Source organism: Dipodomys spectabilis, unplaced genomic scaffold (genome assembly GCF_019054845.1).
Source record: "Dipodomys spectabilis isolate Male_0828 unplaced genomic scaffold, ASM1905484v1 ptg000183l, whole genome shotgun sequence".
Taxonomy (NCBI): Eukaryota; Metazoa; Chordata; class Mammalia; order Rodentia; family Heteromyidae; genus Dipodomys; species Dipodomys spectabilis.
Window position 1 is genome coordinate 2,670,034 of NW_024870860.1, and position 9,650 is coordinate 2,679,683.

The window sequence follows — 9,650 nt, forward strand, 5'->3', positions numbered from 1 at the left end:
ACCCTCCCCCCCAGTACCAGAAATCTCCATCTTGGATACTGACAAAGCTTGGTAGAGTGCTAGCTCCAACTCAGGCCTTGGAAGAAAACTGGATTCATTTAGCAGGTCACAAGAACTTAATGGTGTGACCTGACAGACTCAGCTCCACCCAGGGAAAAGTCACCCAGCTCAGGCGCCAGCTCCAGGAGTGGCTTTCTTCACTGGGTAATCAGAGCCAGAGGCTGCCCCTCCCTTTAGCAGCCTTGACAATCAATTGAAATTCACTAAACATAAACCCTGAGAGTGACTCCAGGCTGGGCTCCGTGAGTTTCTCACAAACTAGTCCCCGGGAAAAGATACTGTTTGCTGAAAGGCCTCAACTCTACCCAGAATCTAGCCTCATCACAGCATCTCCAAACTTGAGGAAAAAGCCATCTCCCTATTTTGTGATACTCAAAGCAGATCTCCCTCCCATTGAACTAACCTGTGAGGAGGATCGCAAAATCCTGGGTAAAGCAGAGCATTTTTCTGCCTATTCAAACAAACTGACATAGGAAACCAACCAAGCCACAGGACCACAAGCAGACCAGAGACTCCAACAAGAGGCTGGGTAAGCACACAAGGGAGATACAGGATTTTTCCCACCCCTCCAAAAATAATAAAAAAAAAATTTCTTCTTCTTTTTCTTTTTACCTTTTATAAAAATTTTTTTTCTTTTCTAAAACTTTTATTAATTTTTAATTTTTACCTTTTTTGAAAAATATTGTTTCCAAGTAACTTTTTTTCCTCTTATAATTTTTATTTTAGGGGTACATGTGTGTGCGTTTTTCTTTCTTTTTTAAAAAAATTCTTTTTGTTTTTTGTTTAGCTCTACTGAACTTCTGATGTTTTTTTCTTTCTTTCTTATCCTTTTCACCTTTTCTTCTCTTTTGTTCTTCTTTATGTGACTTAATTGTTGCTCTGCACATCCTTAGATAAACCCGTAGTTGACTATTAGACCCTATCTCCCATTGTGTACACACTTAATCCACAAATTTATTACTCAGTTCAAAACCTCTGAGACTTAAATTCCTTAATAGCAGTACTACCTCTTTATACCTATATAATATTTTAAGTATTATTATTTTTAAGTTTTTCACATCTCCTCTATATCCCTCCTTTTCTCTCATTATATTCACGTTCTTCTCTCTATAGATGTCTTTCAATTCTGTATAATATATTAATTTTTACTTTTCTATTTTTTCTGGTGTCTTTTTCTCTTGTTCTCTTTCTTCTTTTTTTTCTCTCTCTCTACTTTCATCCTGTCCAACCTTTTTCTTGCTTTGAGATTAGGACTAAGCAAAGTTAACTCTCCCTGTGCCTTCCCACATCCCTCTATTCCTATTTTTTACCCACATCTCTCCCTAACCCTAATTATTTCTGGTTTTCCAAATTCTTCTTTGCGGTTCGTAGCTCATTAATATATAGTTGTTTGATGCTGAATAGATGTATCTGTTGAATTAGATTGTATCTGCAGACTATTGTCTGTTCAAATACAGACTTCGGTTGATGCTTACATTAAGTTAGTGTTCTAGCACAAAACTGGTGTTATTTTCATCCCAAATGGGCAGAGTAATCTGGAAAAACACAAGAAAAATGGCAAATAAGGGTATCTCAACTCCCACTCATGATAATCAGGGGACAGAACAGATAATGAATAATCCAGAGGATAGTTCCCAATTGCTCTGCAAACACTGCTGGCAAACATGATAAATGAAGAGATTGAAAATATACAAAGGACTCTGATTGAGCATGATAAGGAGAGAGAGGAGGCAAACACAAAGGTCAATACAGGAAAAGATTGAAAACCTACAAAGGACTCTCTATGACCATCATAGGCAGAGAGAGGAGGCAACTCAAAGGTTTATACAGGAATATCAGGAGTGTGGGGAAGTTACTCAAGAACTGATACAGGATTTGCGTGAGAAGCTTGAAATACTCAAAGAGAAAGGCAGGAATGGCCTGAACAGGCTGAAAACACTCAAAGAGAACTACAGGAATGGCATGAACGGGAGGACGCTAAGCAAAGAGTAATAGAGGAATTGAGAGAGCAGGATGAGAATACACAAAGATCACTAACGGCATTCATGGAATCCATTAACAAAGAGCTGAGGGAAGTCAGGAAGACAACAAAGGGAATGCTGAATGGAACCCAACAGAAGGAATGGGCGTCCAAGGAAACCATAACCAATCAATTAAATGATTTGAGAATAAACATTGAACACCAAATTAAGGAAGTAAAGAAGTACATACAAGATCTAAAACAAAGCTTCAACAAAGAATTTGAAGTAATCAAAGCTGATGAATTAGAATGAAAAGAAATAAAAAACAAAGTAGAAAATCTTGATAGCAGGTTGGACCATGCACAAGATCGAATCTCGGGGATTGAACACAGCCTAGACTTGATAGAGAAAAAACATACAACCATTGAAAACAAGTCCAAGAAATATAATAGATCTATCCAACACTTGGAAGACACCAACAGAAGGCCTAATCTAAGGATAATGGGTGTAGAGGAGCACCTAGAAACAGAAGTTAATGGACTAGGAAATTTGTTGAATAGGATCCTAGCAGAGAACTTCCCAAATATGCAAAAAGATAGGCCTATTCAGATACAAGAAGCTATTTGAACTGCAAATAGACCGGTCCAGAATAGGACATCCACTGTCACATTGTAATCCACACAGGATCAATTCAGACACAGGAAAAGATCCTTAAACCTGTCAAGGAGAAAAGATTAATCACCTATATAAGGAAACCGATTAGAATCACCTCAGATTTCTCAGCAGAGACAATCAAAGCAAGAAGAGCCTGGAATGATGTATGCCATGCTCTAAAAACAAGCAACTATCAACCAAGAATACTGTACCCAGCTAAACTCTTCTTCATAACTGAAGGCCAAATAAAAACCTTCAATAGCAATGAAACATTGAAACAATACATCTCCACCAAACCAGCCCTACAAAAGATTCTTAAAGATGTCCTACAGTAGAAAACCAACAAGACCACAATAAAGGCCAGAAACTGCAACCAAACTGAGAATCCAAGAACCGTAGGAAGAACCCAGTTTTTACAGCCCAAAAAAAGTGGATAATATGGCAATAACTCCCAAATACCTCTCAGGTGTATCTCTCAATATTAACGGACTTATCTCTCCCATTAAGCGACATAGACTATCTATTTGGATTAAAAACAAGATCCTTCTACCTACTTCCTTCAGAAGTCACATTTTGCCCGTAAAAAAAAAAAAACACATTTTCAATATTAAAGGCTTGAACAAAACCTACCAAGCAAACGGCCCCCATAAACAGGCAGGAGTTGCAATCCTAATATCAGATAAAATAGACTTCAAATTAAAATTCATGAGAAGAGATAAAGAAGGTTGCTATATACTAATTAAGGGATCTCTCCTTCAGGAGGATATTACAATTCTAAATATCTATTCACCAAACAATGGAGCACCAAAATTTATCCAAGAAACACTACTTTCCCTCAAATCCCACAGGATCCAAAGACTTTAATTGTAGGGGATTTTAACACACCACTCTCCGCACTGGATAGATTAATTCTGCAAAAACTCAACAGAGAAAACCGCATACCTAAACAGCTGCATAGGTCAAATATATTTAATAGACATCTATCGAAAATTTCATCCAGCAGCCTCTGAATACACGTTTTTCTCACCAGCACATGGAATATTTTCTCAAATAGACCACATTTTAGGCCACAAAGAAAACTTTTCCAAATTCAGAAACATTGAAGTTACACAAAATTGACAAACCCTTAGCAAATCTTTTCAGAAAAAGAAGAGAACACACCCAAATAAATAAACTGAGAGATGAGAATGGAAACATAACCACGGAAACAACCAAGATTCAGAACATTTTAAGGGAATACTTCTCAAAACTTTATGCTAATAAGTTTGAGAACTTAGCAGTAATAGACTTTTTCCTAGCAAATATTGACATGCCAAAACTAAACCAAGATGAGTTAAACCATCTTAACAGGCCCACATCAAGCATTGAAATACAAACAGAAATAAGAGACCTCCAAGCTAAGAAAAGTCAAGGACCAGATGGTTTTACTGTGGAATTCTATAAGGCCTTCATAGCAGAGCTCACACCAACACTCCTCAAAATCTTCAATGAAATTGAAAGAGAAAGTTCACTAGTAAACACATTCTATGAAGCCATCATAACCCTCATCCCAAAACAGGCAAGGACTCATCAAAGAAAGAGAACTATAGACCCACTTCTTTGATGAATATTGATGCAAACTTCTCAACAAAATTTTGGCCAATCGACTTCAACAATTCATCCAAAAAAATCATACACCACGATCAAACAGGATTCATTTCAGGGAAGCAAAGCTGGTTCAATATATGCAAATCAATTAATATTATTCATCACATCAACAGGAGTAAGGATAAGAACTACATGGTTATCTCAATAGATGCAGAAAAAGCATTTGACAAGATCCAACACCCCTTTATGATGAAGGTTCTGGAAAAATTAGGAATCCATGGAACATTCCTCAATACAAAAAAGACTGTATATGACAAACCTACAGCCAGCATTATAATTAATGTTGAAAAACAAAAGCCATTCCCTCATAACTCAGGAACAAGAGAAAGATGTCAACTCTCTCCACTTCTGTTCAATCTAGTATTACAATGCGTAGGTACAGCAATAACAAAAGATGCAAACATAAAGTAGATCCAATTAGGGAAAGAAGAAATAAAATTCTCCCTCTTTGCAGATGACATTATCATATATTTAAAGAATCCCACAGACTCCACTCCCAAATTACTCAAGCTGATCCAAAACTTTGGCAAAGTAGCAGGGTATAAAATTAACCCCCCCAAATCAGTGGCTTTTCTGTATGCCAACAATGAGAAAAGTGTGGCTGAACTTAGGAAAGCAACTCCATTTGTAATAGTCCAACAAAAAATAAAATACCTAGGAATAAACTTAACCAAAGAAGTGAAGGACCTCTATGATGAAAACTTTAGAAACTTGAAAAAGGAAATCAAAAGAGAATTTAGAAAATGGCAAAACCTCCCATGCTCCTGGATTGGAAAGATTAACATCATGAAAATGGCCATACTTCCCAAGGCTATCTACAAATTCAATGTGATACCTATCAAAATTCCAACCTTACTCTTCAAGGAAATAGAAGAGGAAATCCAAAAATTCATATGGAACAATAAAAAGACTCCGAATAGCAAAAACTCTCCTCAACAGAAAGAACACTGCTGGAGGAATATCAATACCAAATTTCAAACTCTATTATAAAGCTATAGTAATCAAAATAGCATGGTATTGAGATAAGAACAGACCTCAGGACAAATGGAATAGAATTGAAAACCCAGAAATGAAACTACATACCTATAGCCATCTAATCTTTGAAAAAGAAGCTAAAACAATAGAAAGGAAGAAAGAAAGCCTCTTCAGGAAATGGTGATGGCAAAATTGGTTAACTACTTGTAGAAAACTAAAGCTAGATCCTAGTATATCATCCTGCACCAGAATCAACTCCAAATGGATCAAAGAACTCGGAATCAAAACAGACACTCTGAAAACATTATAGGATGGAACAGGAGAAACCCTAGGTCTCCTTGGCTCTGGCCGAAATTTTCTGAATAGAGACCGGAATCACAACAAATCAAAGAAAGGTTGGACAAATGGGATTGCATGAAGTTGCAGAGTTTCTGCATGGCAAAGGACATAGCTAGCAAGATCAATAGAATGCCCACGGATTGGGATAAGAACTTCACTTGCCATACAACAGACAAGGGTCTCATATCTAAAATATACTTGGAACTCAGAAAATTAAATCCCCCAACATCAAATCCTCAAAGAAACAACTACCCAATAAATAAGTGGGCTAAAGAGTTAAAGAGAAAGTTCTCTGAAGAAGAAAGAAGGATGGCCAATAGACACATGAATAAATGCTCAACATAAAAGAAATGCAAATCAAAACAACATTGAGATACCACCTCACTCCACTTAGAAAGGCAAAAATCAAGAACTCAAACAACAACAGATGCTGGAGGGGATGTGGACAGAAGGGGACCTTACTTCATTGTTGGTGGGAATGTAAACTTGTTCAACCACTTTGGAAAGCAGTATAGAGGTTCCTCAAAAGAATTCACATAGAGCTCCCCTATGACCCAGCAATCCCACTTTTGGGCATTTACCGAAATGTTTCCAAAGAAGACCACACTAAAGCTACCAGCACAACTATGTATATTACAGCACTATTTACCATGGCTAAGATATGGAACCAACTCAGATGCCCCTCGGTAGATGAATGGATCAAGAAAATGTGGTATATATACACAATGGAATTCTATGCCTCCATCAGAAAAAATGACATTGCCCCATTTGTTAGGAAATGGAAAAACTTGGAAAAAATTTTATTAAGTGAAGTAAGCCAGGCCCAAAGAAACATAGGTCCCATGGTTTCCCTTATTTGTAATATCTAGTATATCTATGAGTCAAGCACGAAAGGCCAGATAACGTGATATTAGGAAAAGGAACCCTTAGATATGTATTTTAATGTTTTTTTCTTTCAAGCATTTGTTTCTATCGCATTTATAAGATTATCTCTTTATTGCTTTGTATGTCCTTTCCCACAGTATAACCCCTGCTTTCACTATATTTGATGTCAGTATAACTTGTGGAGGAGATGGGGAAAAACAAGTCCTTTGAGAATACAGGTGGACCTGTTGCAACAATGAGAAGTACAAGTTGTCATATCGAAAACGAGCTTCACAACGTTGGTGAGTGGGGGGTAGGGGGGAGTATTGGGTGGGAGTGGGCAGGAGGCTGGGAAGGGATGTGAAGGGTAAACAAAGGAGGAGGCTGCAATGCTTGATAAGAAATATACGCATTATCCTGCCCATGTAATTGTAATCCCTCTGTACAGTATGTCCACAAAAAATAAAAAATAAAAACGTGAAAAAGGAAATTAAAACAGAACTTTCAAAATGGCAAAAACACCCCTGCTCCTGGATTGGAAAAATTAACATCGTGAAAATGGCCATACTTCCAAAGGCTATCTACAAATTCTATGTGATACCTATCAAAATTCCAACCTCATTCTTAAAGGAAATACAAGAAGTAATTCAAAAATTCATATGGAACAATAAAAGACCCCGAATAGCAAAAACGCTCCTCAACGGAAAGAACACTGCTGGAGGAATATCAATACCAAATTTCAAACTCTACTATAAAGCCATAGTAATCAAAACTGCTTGGTACTGACACACGAACAGACCTCAGGACCAAAGGAATAGAACTGAAAACCCAGAAATGAGCCTACAGACCTATGGCCATCTAATCTTTGATAAGAGAGCTAAAAAAATAGAATGGAAGAAAGACAGCCTCTTCAGTAAATGGTGATCGCAAAATTGGTTAACTACTTGTAGAAAAATAATGCTAGATCCTTATATATCACCCTGCACCAGAATCACCTCCAAATGGATTAAAGACCTCGAAGTCAAAGCAGACACTCTGAAAACCTTATAGGATGAAATAGGAGAAACCCTAGTTCTCCTTAGCGCAGACCAAAATTTTCTTAATAGAGACTGGGAAACACAATAAATCAAAGAAAGTTTGGACAAATGGGATTGCATGAAGTTGCAGAGCTTCTGCATGGCAAAGGACATAGCTAGCAAGATCAATAGAAAGCCCACAGATTGGGAGAGGAGCTTCACTAGCCATACAACAAAGGTCTCATATCAATAATATACTTGGAACTCACAAAATTAAATCCCCCAACAAGAAATCCTCAAAGAAACAACTGCCCAATAAATAAGTGGGCTAAAGACTTAAAGAGAATCTTCTCTGAAGAAGAAAGAAGGATGTCCAATAGAAACATGAATAAATGCTCAACCTCCCTAGCCATAAAAGAAATGGAAATCAAAACAACATTGAGATACCACCTCACCCCAGTTAGAATGGCAAAAATCAAGAACTCTAATAACAACAGATACTGGAGGGGATGTGGACAGAAGGGGACCTTACTTCATTGTTGGTGGGAGTTTAAACTTGTTCAACCACTTTGGAAAGCAGTATGGAGGTTCCTCAAAAGACTCCACATAGAGCTCCCGTAAGACCCAGTAATTTCACATTTGGGCATTTACTCAAGTGTTTACAAACAAGACTACACTAAAGCTACCAGCACAACTATGTTTATTGCAGCATTATTTACCATAGCTAAGATATGGAACCAACCCAGATGCCCCTCAGTAGATGAATGGATCGAGAAAATGTGGTATATATACACAATGGAATTCTATACCTCCATCAGAAAGAATGACATTGCCCCATTTGTTAGGAAATGGAAAGACTTGGAAAAAATTATATTAAGTGAAGTTAGCTAAGCCCAAAGACACATAGGTCCCATGGTTTCCCTTATTTGCAATATCTAGTATATATATGAGTCAAGCAGAAAAGTTCAGATAAGGTGATGTTAGGAAAATGAACCCTAAGATATGTATTCAAATGTTTTTTTTTTCTTTCTTGCATTTGTTTCTAACACAATTATAAGATTATTTCTTTGTTGCTTTGTATGTCCCTCCCAGACTGTATAGGCCCTGCTTTCACTCTATTTGATGTCGGTGTAATTTTTGGACGGGAAGGGGAAAAACAAGTTGTTTAAGTAAGAATACAGGTGGACTCGTTGCAGCAATTAGAATTACAAGTTGTCATGTCGAAAACGAACTTTACAACTTTGGGCAGGAGAGTGGATGGGGAGATGAAGGGAGGCTGGGAAGGAATGGGAAGGGTAAACAAAGGAGGAGGCTACAATGCTTGATAAGAAATGTACTCACTATCTTGCGCATGTAATTGTAACCTCTCTGTACACTATTTTCACTATAAAATAAAAGAAAGAAAATCAGAGACTGCAGTGGCTTGTTAGCTCCATTTATATTCCTGAGCATGGGGTGCCCTTCCCCTTTCCCTTTCTGACCCTTTACATCAGGGGCAGGTGGGAAGATCTAACAAGAACACCTAGAGTTTGGCCCTGGGAATAAAAGCTCCATTTTGTGATCATAAACCCTCCATCACTTCTTGAATTGGATCTCAGGGGCAGAAGAAAGTTAGGTAAGATTATTCAGAAACTTATGATTACTTCTAAGTTTGCTATCTAAAATCATTCCTTCCCACTCCTTAGAATCCTATTTCCCACCTGTGTACACAGCCTTACACTCTGTTCTACTGGAGCTTTTGAGTGTGGAGTATCATGTGCTTCTTATGTGTACTGCTTTACAAATGGAGATTTTCTCCTACACTCAAAATGATTTCATTGATGGGGACACTGTTCAATAGGCTAAACAGGGTTTGTTCATGTGTTCATACCCTATGTAGGACTCATAAGGTCTAAGTAGTAGCCAGGACTCACTTGCTGTCAGTGGTATTGCTCTGAGGAATTACTGTCAATGTTGACCACAGTACCTAGTCCAAGGCCTCTCAGAAAGGCTCCAGACCCAAACTGCTTGAGTCTCTGTGTGAGCTAATCATCATTGAGCAACTATGTTCCGTGGTTTGTGAGATATTCACTTCTGTTAGCATATGCATATGAGGGCCCAAGAAGAGAGTTACCTGGAAGCTAGGTCCTAGGAT